The sequence below is a fragment of the Eutrigla gurnardus genome, assembly GCF_963514095.1.
Source record: "Eutrigla gurnardus genome assembly, chromosome: 9".
Taxonomy (NCBI): Eukaryota; Metazoa; Chordata; class Actinopteri; order Perciformes; family Triglidae; genus Eutrigla; species Eutrigla gurnardus.
Window position 1 is genome coordinate 8,099,669 of NC_139923.1, and position 14,821 is coordinate 8,114,489.

Sequence of the window (14,821 nt, forward strand, 5' to 3'; positions counted from 1 at the left end):
AATTTAGAAGAATCAATTAATCAGGGATCTGAATGACATGCCGTGCGTATCATCATCATCTGTGAATGAAAGATCTCCTCCACTTGAAAGCAGAATATAACGGATAGGTATGGTGTGGGAAACAAAACTCCATCACTGTTTTATGTTTGACATGCTGACGATTAAATCTAAATTATTTTTACTTTCAGAAGAACTCTAGCCTTCGTCATGTAGTAACAACAAACTGTAATTCCTGCTTTTGTTCAGGAACATTTATTTCCTTTACAAAAAGTTTTTACGCAGCGGTTACGTGTAAATTGGCAAAGAAAGTACATTCTTCTAGCCGTCCGATGCTAAAATTACAGTCTGAAAGTGTTGAACTGGGAACCAAACGTAAAGCTGAGGCATATTAAAAATGATACATTTCCAATCCCATATGTTTTACCATTATGTTTTTCCCCGTTCACTCACATTGTTGAGCTGGTCATAAAAACGCTGCAGCTTTGTGCTGTACAGTAACAAATAAAGAATGCCACTAAACTGCTGTGGGAATCATTTTAATGGGCAAAACAACCGTTTTTCAGTAAAGTCCTGGGCCGCAGCTCAACTAATGCAACAACATGAGCGGACTGCAGCAATAAACCATACGCGGGGCTAATAGCTGACCCCGGGGACTTGATTATGCAGTCTGGGTAATCCGTTATAGGAACGCTGACCGTCAAAGCCACCGCCGCGACAAAACTCGGCGACGGTGAACAACATGTCGATTAAATGCGTGAAAAACTCGACCATTACATTCAGAACGTGTTTCTGTCAGTAGCGGTCCCTTAAAATTGACTTCCTTAAAGGCAGAGTAGGTCATTTGAAAAACCACAGAGATTTGGACTTTGAACGCATTGTCGAACCGAAAAGTCCCGCCCCCTTGGTTCAGACCTGTTTAAAGCCACTCCCCCAGAACGCCAAACAGGAGCTCGAGAACAGCAGAGCGCAATCAGGAAGTAAGCATCGACAGACAGGCAGGCTGTCCAATTAAAAAGGTCGGGCAGATAAAATAATTTTACAGACCTGCCACGGCCACAGATGACATTTGAAACGTTTTATGTCAGAGCATTCAATGTATTCATTGCTATCAGTGTGTTACAAGGATTTCAAGTCATAGAATCACCTACTCGACCTTTAATGTTTCTTCATTGCCTGCGTGTTATAAAAGGATCAACGTGTAGTAAGTCATTTCTGTGCTGCTTCTGTTATGGTAACATAGCGCTACGCCATCTAACGTTGTTATTTTCTGATTACTTTTATGGAAATGTATGACGAGGAAACAAGGCAAGGCAAACTGGTGTTACAGTCAGTAACGTGGTTTCTTTGCACCACACTGATGCAAAAATGGATTTGCCAGTGATGAATGCAACTTTCTAGTCCAGTGATGAAATCAATCCATGTCACAACATTTGTTTTTAAAGATTTAAGTACTTCAGTTTGGCTGAAGGCTTGCTTTGCTGTACATTGATTGGATGTGTCCCAAGCTTAGAACTTGACCCTGTACTTAATCAGACATCTGACAAACATGCTCTATTATCCTCCTACATTTATTTGTTTTCAAGAGAAAATTATTTAATAAAAGTTTTTGATTTGGTAAATTAATTTGTTTAGGAATTAAAAGAAAGTATCTTTATATGATTCAATAAATTAGTCAGTAGATGCATTGAATAATACTAATAATTGTTGGATAAAACAACAACAACAAAAAAGCTCCTTTGCCTGTGAAGGTGTTTAGGAAACTAGTCTGAGAGGACATTTTTGTGGATGTTTCTCTTCTCTGCATGAAGTCCATACTTATCTAACGAGAACCCGCCGTGCATTAGCATCAAAAAGGGGAAACGATAAAACGCCGCGCTTCACACTTATGCTTAATTCCTGCTCCACTCTCAAATGGGAGAAAATATTACCCGTGTTGTCGTGAACACAAGTACAAATCCCTGCTGTTCTGGCAGTCACACTGAGACGCATCTGATGTTTCTGCCGTTGTTTCCGTTCCGCGGCCCGGCATTTGCATTTGTTTGATTTCCGGCGGCAGCGTGCGATGCCTCTTTGTGCAGCAACACACGCAGATAAATTAAGATCCATCCTTCCTGGCTGAGATTATTTATCTCCCTACTCAAGCTGTCTGAACTTCGAAAACACAGCTTCAAGTAATTCATTGCTATTCCCATGGCCGCCGCCCACCACCTTGACAGTCTGCTGCACGCCCGGGTTTTCTCTCAAATATCACTCTTATACAACAAGACTTTGTTTAGCCTGCATTGGTGGGCAGATGCCAAATGAATCATAATGCAATGCGTGCCTATAGCTGTAACCCTGCTGCTAATCCTTCTGCAGAAAATCAATTTCCCACATTGGCTCCAGCTGCCCTCGAGGAAGAGGAATCACAAAAGTAGTCAAACCGGCGATCAGAATCAAACAGACTGGAATGGGAGCGTGCGGAGTGTAACGCCTCGGTGACGAGTCGCTGGCGGAACGGGAACGTGCCATTTGATTCTCATCGCCCTCTTCAAAAAGACAAACATCACATAATTAGGATGATTAAGATGTGCGGAGACGAAAGGCCAACACTGTTAACGTAGATGGAGATAATAAAGGGATTAGGGGTGATTCACTTACAGGAGGTAATGGCATTTTAAAACAGGAATTCATTAGCGAGCGTGTTTGACGGCGTTGAGCGCCGCTGAGAGCAACAGGTCTGCTGCTTGACCGGAAGAAAACGTCACTTCAAGTGTCGTGTAGTCAGGTGCATAAAAAGAGCACCTTCAGGAAAAAGAGAGAGCAGATCTGCAGTGAGCAGATGAGCACTGACCCAATCTGACCCACTTCTCCCTGATTTATGGTTTATAGGTCCCTCGGCAGACACGGCTTTGTTCTGGGGGGTCATAAATCTCAAGCACCTCAGAGCCGATCAGCTGACCCTCCAATCCTGGCAGCCGCCCTCCGCCCGGTCCCGTCCGCCAGGCCGCAGCCGAGCTCTCCACACAAAGCAGAAATCACCCGAGCCACAGGCACAGGCAGTTAATCACCGCCAGCAGACAATAGTATGAAATAGAGCCAAGCGGGACGGCGGCAGGGCGGGGGGGATTCATGCCGCTAAAGCACTCACACAGGACAGCCGAGGTTTACCTCTCTGAAAAGAAAGAAAAAGTGAAATAAAGTCCTCAGAAAAAAGTGAGAGTGCAAAGTAAGGGAGAGTGAGTTGTGAGGATGTAGAAATGGGACATAAGATACGGTTAGTTTTTATGCCTCCAGCCATGTTGAACGGGCTGAACGCCAGACTAATTATGAGACACGGCAGTTGTTGTGACGATGAGTAAAAAACCCTGACTGCTGCGACGCCAGCTAGTTGGATCATCAAAACGGACGAACGACTCAGCAGGTGGACCCGCTGCACTGAGATCAGTTATGATGTCTGGATCAGACGTGTCATAAGTCATAAATAAACAATAAAGGAAAGGCAGATGAAGGAGCGGAAGCAGGAGGCAAGAGGGCGTTTTAATTTGAAAGGGAGGAGAGGCGGCGTGAGATGCAACACGGGGAGAGTCACATATCCACCAAGACTTCAGCCTGGAAATAAAACAAGCGCGTAGTCGGAGGAGGAGAGCGTCGCCTCTCGCAGCCGCAGCGTGAAAAACAACAATCAGCACACTCACCTGTCTGAAGCACGCGGACGCATCCCCGCGCTCGGTCCTCGCTGAGGTGTGAGGCTGCTCTGCTGACGGTCTGCCTACGAGAGCGCCGTGACTCATGCGGGAGCTGATAATTGGCTCTCAAAAAAGTGGGATAAACGCTCATTGTAAAGGAAGTGAGAAGCCTGCCGAGGAGCCTTTTTTGTCTTCCCACTCAGGCGCTCTCTCTCTCTGTCTCTCTCTCTCTCTCTCTCTCTCTCTCCCCTCCTTTTTCTCATTCGCAGACTCTCCTCTCAACATCACGCCCCCCCCCTATCCCCCACAGCACAACTCTCCTCGCCAAGGTGCCACTAACGGTTCCCATAAACCTGCTCTCATTGGTTCTTTCCACCTGACTCTCCTCCACTTTCCACTTCTCCAGTCTTAAAGGGGAAAATGTATTCACCGCCCAACGACCCCCCCTCCTCCTGACGCTCACAAAGTGTAGCATGATGAGAAGTGTTGGGCAAAACTAATTACACTTTAGGGTCGGGGCAGTGGGACAGACTTCAATAATGCATGAGCTGAATCTGCGATGGCGGATGTGTACCTGAGAGAAGCGGCGAGTCGCGGAAGAAGCAGGATGAGATTTTCTCGCCACTCCGACATTGTTTATGTGGCGTGCACCCGGGGACAGACGTGGTCAAAATAACAGGGTATTAAGTCATCTCTGACATTTATCGATTTCTCTCTCTCTCTCGCTCGGCAACCGCGGGAATGTGACAACATTTCCAACAGGTCCTCGGTTCATTGCAACTGGTGCCAGCGGAGAAGTCATATTTTTACAAGAGGAACAAGTTAGTTAAATAGAGCAGAGACCCGGCCAAACGCTCCTGTGTGAAGGTAATAAGTCACACAAAACGCTAATAGTTAAATAAAACAGTTATGCTTGTGTTTTGGCTTGAGAATGAGCACAATGATTATTACTGAGTCATCGGATCATTGAAGCAACTTTTTCAACTTTTAGATGCAGTACGAACTTTTGTGCAACGGATAGCAAAATTCCTGAAAGCAGGTTTGCAGTGTTATAGCGGATGGGTGTTGGATTCAAGACCGCTTCTTGAAGGTCTCATCTTGGAATTGACTGAATTTTCAGTCTGTATCAATCAAAGAGGATTTTGGATTTGATTTCCAGATGTGCATTTTCTGATTTATTTCTTTTTCGCTCATACAAACCAAAGGAACACTCCACACATATACAGTATATATGGAATACAAGTGAATGAAGAGGAATCTTCATGTGTTTTCTGTGGGGGTTTATGTGAATGTGGATCAGTTAAATCAATTTGGGGGACCATGGTTCCACATTTTGTGTCTGGTCTGGTCTTAATCTTTACTTGGACTCCTAAGTCTTGGCCCCTCCAAGTCTTGGTCATGTAGTTTTGACAGTTTTTTTTACCTTACAATTCATACAGAAATCCACGTGACCATGATATTAGTGATATTAGGAAAGTAAATCTGGTTTGTTGACCTGTATCTGGGATAATTTTCTGCCAGTTCCTAGTTGAGACCCAGAAGAGAAATATTGGATCTCAAGGCTTCTAACCAGAGGCAGCACAGCTGCTGAGCCGTGGACGCTTGACTTTGTAACCTCACTGAATGATGATGAAGAGTCAGTTCTTGGACAAACAGACGGCAGGAAGTTGATTCACTCCTGCAGAGGTCTCGACACAGTAGGTTGCATAGCTCCTGGTTAATCGTGCTCATGTCAACACTAGTGTCATCGTCTCCACATCAAACCGTCACAAACACAGCGAGCCTCACTGCAGGCATGGAAGCACTACCCATGAGAAATGACACAAAACCTAATTCAAAACCATCTCATAGCCGTCAACCTGGGGGGGGGGGGGGGGGGGGGGGGTCACTGCTAGCTGTTGGAACTAAACAGAACTAATACAAACTGGAGGGTCTTAGTTATGCTGCTATAAACCCAAACTGAGCCTCTCTCTCTATCACTGTAAGCGTTCCCTGGAGTCCTTGTGCTCATCTTGTAGGTTTCCCTGGATGATGGTGGAACCTGATCCTGACTGAACCGCCGGAAATCCCGAGTGTTCTAGTCCTGCTTAATGATAACTTATGTTGTGATATGACACTATAAATAAAATTGAATTGAAACACCAACCTGATGATTGTGGAGGGGAGTAGAAAGTGAAAGTATGAAAGTAGTTCTCCACTTGAAAAGGTGGAGAAAGTTTTAACCAACAGCCAAGGAAATATCGGTGGTTCTATGTAAATATCTGTTCTAGTTCCATCTTCCTCTCTGTTGTTGTGGAATAAATTGAAACTATTCAAAGTGTCCAAATAGTTTCTCAGTGCGTTCCGATGTTCTGTGACTGAGCCTCCAGGCATCCGGTGACTCAGCAGTAATCTCCAGACCTGTACAGACAGAGCACCTGTGTTGAGCCTGAAATTCCTGTGATAAATCAGTGATGAACATCTTCAGTCGCAGGTGCATTAACTGTGCTATTTGAGTTTCCTTCCCAAGGCGCCTTGTACAAATGCTGACTTTGGGAGTTTTTCACTTTTGTCAATCTGTGTTCTCGAGGAGCCGACTCACACGGCTGTTAACCGTGTGCAGCGCAGAGGAGTAAATATCAGCGCAGACAGCCTCATATTCAGCCGTTTATTGGTAATCCTGGTGCTTCCATCCGGGGAACAATTGGAAGCAATTATTCATGAAGGTTTCATTGTTTACCGGAGTCTGTTAGAGTTTGATGTACTGCTTTGGCACTCTGCCGTTCTACATTTACCACCTGCACATGCTGGTGGGGCTTCCATACAAATCTCCCATTTTATAAAAAGGAGCCCACGATTAAAGGGGAACCTTCCCAGACCATCGCAGCTATTAAGCCAAGTTTTGAAGGCGAAGCTCCGATGTAATGACTCTTCAGAAAATTAAAACTCCTTAATGAAAAATAAATATATAAATCAGGCAGGCAGCCTCGGTCCCCATCAGGTCCACATCTGTAACGTCAACCTCAGCACACCTCCCCTCGCTGATCAAAGCTGCACCGTGCCTTCGTCAACAGCTGGCGTGCATGTTTAAAGGGGAATGGCAATATGGCACCACTACGCAACCTATTTCAACCCGCCCCTCCGCCCCGTTCCCCAAACAAACACAGCTTGCCTTTGGTCTTTACTTCACTGTCATTGATGCATATTTCATAAGGGAATTCACTGTCTTCCTTTGATTCTTTGGCACTTTGGTGCTGCTCTCCAGCGAACCATTAGCTCCCATTATCGTCTCCACGGTCCTTATTACAGACAACAAGACGACGTTCGCAGTTCTAATGCACTGTATATGAATGCCTCCTGTATAACATTTTAACAGGTATGATGAAAAGGTACAATTAAGGCTCTCAGAGAGCAAAGTATTTATTTTGTAGTCTTTAAAATGGAGAATCGTTAATGATGAGTTGCTTTTCAAATAGCTTTTGGTTAATTGTCAATTGATTCATTACTTAACTGATCATGTGACTGCAATAAAACACATTCTTGCTTTCATGACCACTATCATAACTGATAACAATAATAACGTGGTGCTGATGCTGAGCATATTCAGCAGCTCAGGATGAATGAAATCATGTCATTTGTAGTTTTAAATGTGTGCAGCGCGTTGAGTTTGACTGACTTCCTCTCCCGTCGGTAACGTGACGCATCTGGACATGTTTTTTTGTTATGCATCACGGCTAATGGGCTGCTTTCAAGTGTTGTTTTGTTCGCCTCGCCGTCGCAATCATTTCTGTGGCGCGTTAAAGCCGAGTGTCTGTCCGTCAACATGCCTGGATGTTGCTCTTCTTCCCCATCACACATCTTCCTGCGAGGCCGGCTACACCTTTATGTCAGCAGCTAAACAGGATTTCAGAACAGAAGGGATGAAGGAAATGCCCGCACACAGCAGGTTTTCCCCCCACGCAACAACAAATTAGTGATGTAGAAACAAGAAACAAGAATTTCTCAGTCGGTGGTGAATGCTCATCCACAATATTCCATCAGAGGCTTAAACGGAGACAAGGGGTGAACAAAGTTAAAAAAAAAACATGTACGAATAGAAAATGCTTTTTTCAGTTTTCCGAAATTACATATATTTTTTAAATATGCAAACGAGGCATTTTCTCATCAAATATGTGCTAATCTGCATCCATTTCCAGAACCGACATCTGAACGTTGGATAAAGGCAACTTCAAAATTCTTGTTTCCTTTTTTATCACGCAGCCATAAAACATCCCTCTCTCTCTCCCTCCCCTCCCCCTCACCTGACACTGTTCATGGTTCTGTCAAGGACAGATTCACTGCAAAACCTCCAAAAATAATTACACACGAATAAAAGAGTGTGAGTTCAGCCACTATTAGTAAATGAAAGCAACACATGCAAATGACTCTGGGAAGTCTGTGGCACATCCACGCTCCTAATTACACGTTCACAACACAATGTGCTGATTGTAACGGCAGCATCCTATGTCTGTATCACATGTTGACAGGCATGATGATACAGAAACATCTGAGAAAGCGTCATAGGTAACTGTTGATATGTTCATCCTTCTGTCAATCAAACTCCAGCTGAAGCCACTCGCCGTCTAAAAATAGCCTTCGGAACCGTGCTTTGCTTTGATGTAACGCTCTGTAGGAGCCGTCGGATCGGCAACCTGGTGCCAATACTGACGAGCTGAAACAGCATCGAGTGTCCAGTGGGACAGGATCGGCAGGCGGGACTTAACGTTGAGAGAATACGATTTGATTGATCAGATGATTAGCTCAAGACTGATTGATTGATGTCATGATATTAGGACCAGCAATGTAAGCACACCTCATATTTTATCTCCCATGATGAAAAATACATTGGGTTTAGATGTAAAAATACCATACATTTTGTGATGTTTTTTGGCATATATTTTATAAAAAATGCCTCCTAAGGCATTTTTTTCATCTCAGTTCAGTTCTTCAAGTACAGTCCTTTCACTGTTAGCATGAGATAGAGGGGCAGCCCCAAAAATACCTGCAATATCACCAGATAATTAGAGAGACTCTAACTTTTAATCAATTATTTTAGTTGTATGTGCCAATAATAATGTTGATGTGTTCGTTCTCTCTCTCTCTCTCTCTCGCTATATATATATATATAGTTAAAGAATTTAGTTGGTACTCCTCAAAGCTCTGAAAAACTGCATTTAAATAAAATGCTTTCAGTTGGACTATTTGTGTCCTAGAAAGTACTGTCACTGTTATTTTGGTTGGTTAAAATCTCAGAACCTCAGCACATTAAACTGTCTACGTGGGTAGAAACCATTTTGACTCGTACTTTGGGAAAACTGACCATTCAACTCTTAATTGATTAATATATTCCACACAAGAGGATACAGAAGTACGTCTCTGTGGATCTGAACGAGCCTTCTTCGGCAACTAATGTGAGGAAAGTCACATTATGCGAAATGAGCAGCGGAGGGGGAGACACGGAGGAGAAGCGGCCACGGACGGAAGATGAAGCCGGCAAAGAGCACCTCAGTGAGTGTCAGATCATTCCACTTCAAAACACAAGCTGACTTAATGTTGCCATATCAACTTTTCCCCGATTTGCTGAGCCCAGTGTTCTCGTTTGAACCCTTTTTATAGCTGTAACAGTTTACTCTCTGCTTTGCCTTTGAATGGAAGCTTTGCAGTTGAGTTTTACAAGCCCATTGTGTTGATCTGGTTACTGTGGTGTTATCTACATCAGGGGCTCGCAACCTTTCTCAGACTGAAGGAGAGAAACTACAATCCATACCCAACCATTAGACATTTGTAAGACATTGACGAAATTAGCATCTTGATTCTTGAGTTCATCCTTGAGTGGACTTTTGTGCCGAGCGCAGAGAAATAACAAAACATAACATTGTGACCCCGTGCCTCGAGTTCAGCATTTAACCATCTTGGTGTTTTTGCAACCAGTGAAGGATGTGACCATATTTGGACTGTGGAGGAGCGGCGGGTGGATCTGATGAACACAAGATCCAACTTTTTTCTGGATTCTGGTGTGAAGCTGCTGACAAAGTTAGCATCATAATTCAAGGTCAACTTTATAGCTAAGTGTTAAAGTCATCTTAGTAGCTAAGTGCATTTGTAGAGAGCTGTCAATCAGCAGGTACCCCCGCCCCTAAAGCATCCACCGGCTTTCTGGTCTGACTCTAACGCTGCAGGTTCACACACACTCCCACTACAGACGTAATAATTGACAGACGTAAAGGTGATGAAAGCAGCCAGGGGAGAATGACTCTAAATAATGTGTTAGCATATATCAATAAGTCATAACGACAAAATTCCTGACATCATTGGCAGCACATTGAGTAGTTGCCGTTGGCTTTTGTCCAGCTACAACGAGAATCAACGGCCTGCAGGCTGCTGCATGTCAGACATAACATGAGGTTGACACATGCACGAGGCACTCGGAGAGAGTTGGAGCTCCTCTCTTTCACCTCCGTAAGTAAAAGTATGATGGATGTGGTTTTGGACCCCTCTCAAAGGAAGTCAAAACGAGCAGTCAAACCAAACTGTGGGGGGAAAGGGAATAGTTAAAGCGAAGCTGAATCATGAGAGAAAGCGCAGTGGATTGAAGTTACTCCAACAGTTACAGCATCTATTGTCATGCTTTTAGTGGCCAAAATAGTGTTTTGAAGGGAAAATACAAAAAAATAATGCTACTTTCATATAACCTTGAAGGGGATGTATGAGGCTATGTTTTTTTCTTCTATTTAGGGTTTCTTCTGGACAACGTTCACAGTTTCTGGGTTGTTAATACTCCATAAACCTAAGTGTTTGTACACAAGCACTGGAAAAGTGATTTTTTTTTCATTACGTGTCCCCTTTAAGGTCAAGTAAAAATGATATCTTACAAATATAAATCCTTCTTTAATCATAATGCAGTGAGCTTAAACCCTTTTCCAGCCTCACACTTTTTATTGTAATATGGAATTTCCTCCCTATGAGCTTGAATGCTCCATTACTTACTTTAAGAAAACAAAAATCTACGACTTTAAAGCATAAATGTGGACAAAACCTTTCCTCTGCTCAGAGTCAGAGAGTAATCACACGTTCCAACCCTGATCCCAGATCAAACTTAATTAACATACATGCAAAGTATAAATCCAGAGTTGTAAACCTGAGCATCTGGACTGATGCCGGAAACCAAAAGCGTCTTTCATTCTACAAAAAACTCACAAGCAGCCATACAAGAACTTTGCCAATGTGTAACAAACAATAACATTTGAGAATGATTCTCTGGCGGCTTCTAGTCGACAGTAAATTCAAGTCCATGACGAGACTTCGCATTCTGGGGGAGCCAGGGGGGCTTAGTAGCTCCCCCACCAGAGACCTGAGCTCAACTCGCAGGTTTCCACTCACTGACAAATTAGTAATGCAGAAACAAGAAACCAACTTTCTCAGTAAGAAGTCAGAGGTTTTTATTTCCAGGTTTCTCGGTCAGAGTTACAGCTTAGACAATGGGGAAAACGATTTTTAAAAATGTTTTTACTAATAGATCACCGTGAAATTGTTTTCTGAAATGTTTAAATGTGCAAATGAGGCATCATCTGATGTTAACATTTGGTGGATTTTAGGAGACAAATAGACACATTTGTAAAGTAAACACCAAAATGTTTATTTTGGATGTTTCCTCTAGTCTGTAAAATGACCAAAACCCTCAAAATTGACCAGTGCATGAAAAACAAATGTGTTTGCCTGAGGTGTAAATTTTTTCAAGTCTCAAAAGTATTAAAGGATCAAACTGATGCTGAAAAGAGCAATAACATTTTAATTAAATGCTTGTTTGTTGGAATAACTTGGTGATGCTTTAACAAACAGATGAGATTTTTTACTTGTAATTATTATTATTAACTAATTTTACATTCACCTGGCCGTTAACTAACCAAGTCAGTTTAACAACAAACATCTAGATAAAAGCATCCATCTAGAGTCTCCCTGTCCTTTAACTCAAACTGAATACATCGGCAGGGGTTGGCGGATATGTTCAGAGGTTTACAACAGCTTTATGTTACTCACAGTAATGCACCTTAAATTGTAAACGGCTTGTGGAAATTGGAAATGTGTTTCTGTGGGACTTTCAGGATTCTGTCTTGCCAGAGTTCAGACAAATATGTTGAGCATAAGGGAGTGAATATTACACCCAAAGCTGGAGAACCCTCCCCTCGGCTCGCTTTTAATAAACATGATATTCAGGCTCTGCGATGCTCACTGAACCAGCTAAGCACTTGACGGCTACATCAATGCGTCTCTGAGTGTATGAATATACAGTGTGGATTCCTGCCCGAGTGTTTCAGCTCCTTCCTGCTGATCAACTTGGCATCGGCGGCGAGCACGCGGAGAGGACGGCCCATTCTTTCACTCATCGAGCTGGGCAGGAAATCAGTCACATACTCGCTCATTCAGTCATTAAGATTCCTCCTCACAGCGGCTGAACACAGACCGGGAGATCACATCAACTGTCACCGAAGCGGCCTTCACTCCCGACGCTTTTGCGTCTCACTTCCTCCGTGTCGCGATTCCAGCTGCCCAGACATTCATGACCCGCACCGCCTCCAATAATCAACATGGCAAGACACCGGGGGCCGAGAGCGTGGCCAAGAGGCAGGCCGACAATTATTTGTGGCATTTGTCTAACCTTTCACAGGGAAAAAAGCCCAGCGAGCTTCTGCGCTGACTAGCTGAGTGGATGCTGCTGCAATCATCAGTGTCTATGGGCGGCTCAAAGTTCACGCTGCTGATACTGGTTTGAGAGGTAATTCAGCTGGAGTATTCATTTCAAATGTTTCCGCTAAACTGAACAGAACAGAACAGAACTGAGTTACACCTGCTGATGGGAAGATATTGGACCTGATACCAGAACAGTTTTGTCTCCTTATCTTAACACTCTTTTCGTACGGTGGACTGGTTAATGAGAATTTTAAATTGCCGTAAATAATAGCACCATTTCTCCCGTGACAACGGGCTCATTTATGGTTAATCATGTCATTGGCTGTAGGTGGGGGCTTACCTCCATGTAGTCAACAACATTTCATCAATCATGGCCGACATAACCATTATCGTTGCTGTGTACATGGTTTTGAACCTCCAGATTCGCTGAAACTCATCCAGAGGTGCTCAGTGATTTTCACTGATCTATATTCACCAATCGGCTGGTTTACTGCAGCGGTATGAACCTAAAATAAACAAATGTGCTGTGATATAATTGCAATAAACGATTACAAGGATGCCGGAATAAGTAAATAATGATAACAATTTATAAAAAGTGTGAAGTCTTGCTTTGTTAGGTCTGTCTGCAAGAAGACAAGCAAACTACTTTTAAAATGCTTGTTTTCTGAATGGAGTCTGGTTGATGGGTGCTAGGCTATGCTAACATTGTATCTGCTCCATCAACACTCCAAATAAGGTCATCTAGACATGAATACAGCAGAGACCCTGTTGTTTGGACCACAGACAGTCTCTGGTTCTACACATCTGGTCTGGTCTCTGGACTAATGTGAGCTACTCTCTTAGACCTCGGGGGGACCAAAGACCGCTACGATACTGCAACACAGTGCCACACAAATTTCTCACTCGAGTTTAAATTTTCCAACTTAGGCAAATTTGTGTCTTTGCATTAACTTTATATGCAATTGCCTACGCAGAAAATGTGCGTTTGGCGTGAACATAAGACTATGTGTCCGGACTCACATGTCATATAAGTCCGACTTTCGGAGATCCACAAGACAGCATCGGCAGTAGAATTATATAAAACTTTTTCCCAGAGAACATTTTTAACAAGTTGAAATGGAGGCAGAGTGAAGCTATTAAACCCTATTGACAAAGTCTGGAGGATAAATACCATTTTAAGAGCCAATTACAGGAATAAATGCCTTCTTAGTATGGTCATTTTTATCTTGTCCACGTAAAACGTCTGTTAACTGTGACGAGGCTACGGACACAGAAGGCCTGCATGTAATTCCCTCCGAACAGTAAGAAGGATTAGAGTTCTTTAGGTTTGTGTTCTGCCTGATCACACAGGGTCAATGGAAGCTTCCCGTCCCTTTTGAGAGAAAATACTTGATTTAAATGACTTGTACATTGTGAATGAACGCGAAAAGCATGACTCATTTGTATTTAAAAGCCTCGTCATTTTTCTTTAGCTGGTGGAGATTAAGTACCACCAGTCTGAAGTCTGCTTCCTACCAATATCCACAGCTGGAATGTGTCCAGTATTACGGCAGCTACACACAGACGCTCTAACCTTTTGGACATAAGGAGCGCTTGTGATTCTGCTCAATGTGTCTCTGTTTACGCCCCGCTGTCTTCACACCTGTTTATTTACCGGTTCGCCTCTCCGAAGGGCTGAAATCATACGTAAACGTATGTAAACGCCGATAATATTTAATCAAAGACCATGTTGTAAATGTAATTTTTGTTCCATTTTGCTAGCACACAACAAGGCAGTGATGTGATAGTCATATATGGCTAATATCTTTAAATCGGCGGTGAAACAGGAGGTCCAGCAGCAATAATTCTCCCCATGCAGCTGCCAACGGGGGCTGAGTAATGGGAGCGTGTCGTGGGTCGGCTGTAACTGTATATGCCACTATTGAAATTACATCTGCTAATTTACGCCGTCTAACTGACATAACTGAGCGTGTGAGCATTTTGAAGGTGCAGTCTCGCATCTTCCATCTATTTGAGTTGCTGATAATAAGATATTATTTTAAAAGCCCACGACTGACAACTTAATTAAACATGCTGATGCTATTTATCATCAGGTTTATAATTCTGTTCATTATTATAATTTATTTCCTCATTCGTTCATCGTAATCGAATAATAATATGATACTGTGAAATGTTCTTATGTCTTATGGGGCAATCGTAACATGATAATCTGCATACCTTGGTCTCGTGAATGGTAAACCAGTGAGGGATCATGCCTTTACTAGGTCTACGACCTTGTAGTTCATTACTTCACTATGATTCGTGTTTTAGACCTATTTCCAAGAAACACATCTCTGGAGAAGCTCAGTTCACAGATCTGACAGGAAAATCAACGAATCGATAAATCGACAAAATCGTATGAGTGATTGTGGACGAACAATATCTTTGGTCGAGGACGCTGTTCGTCT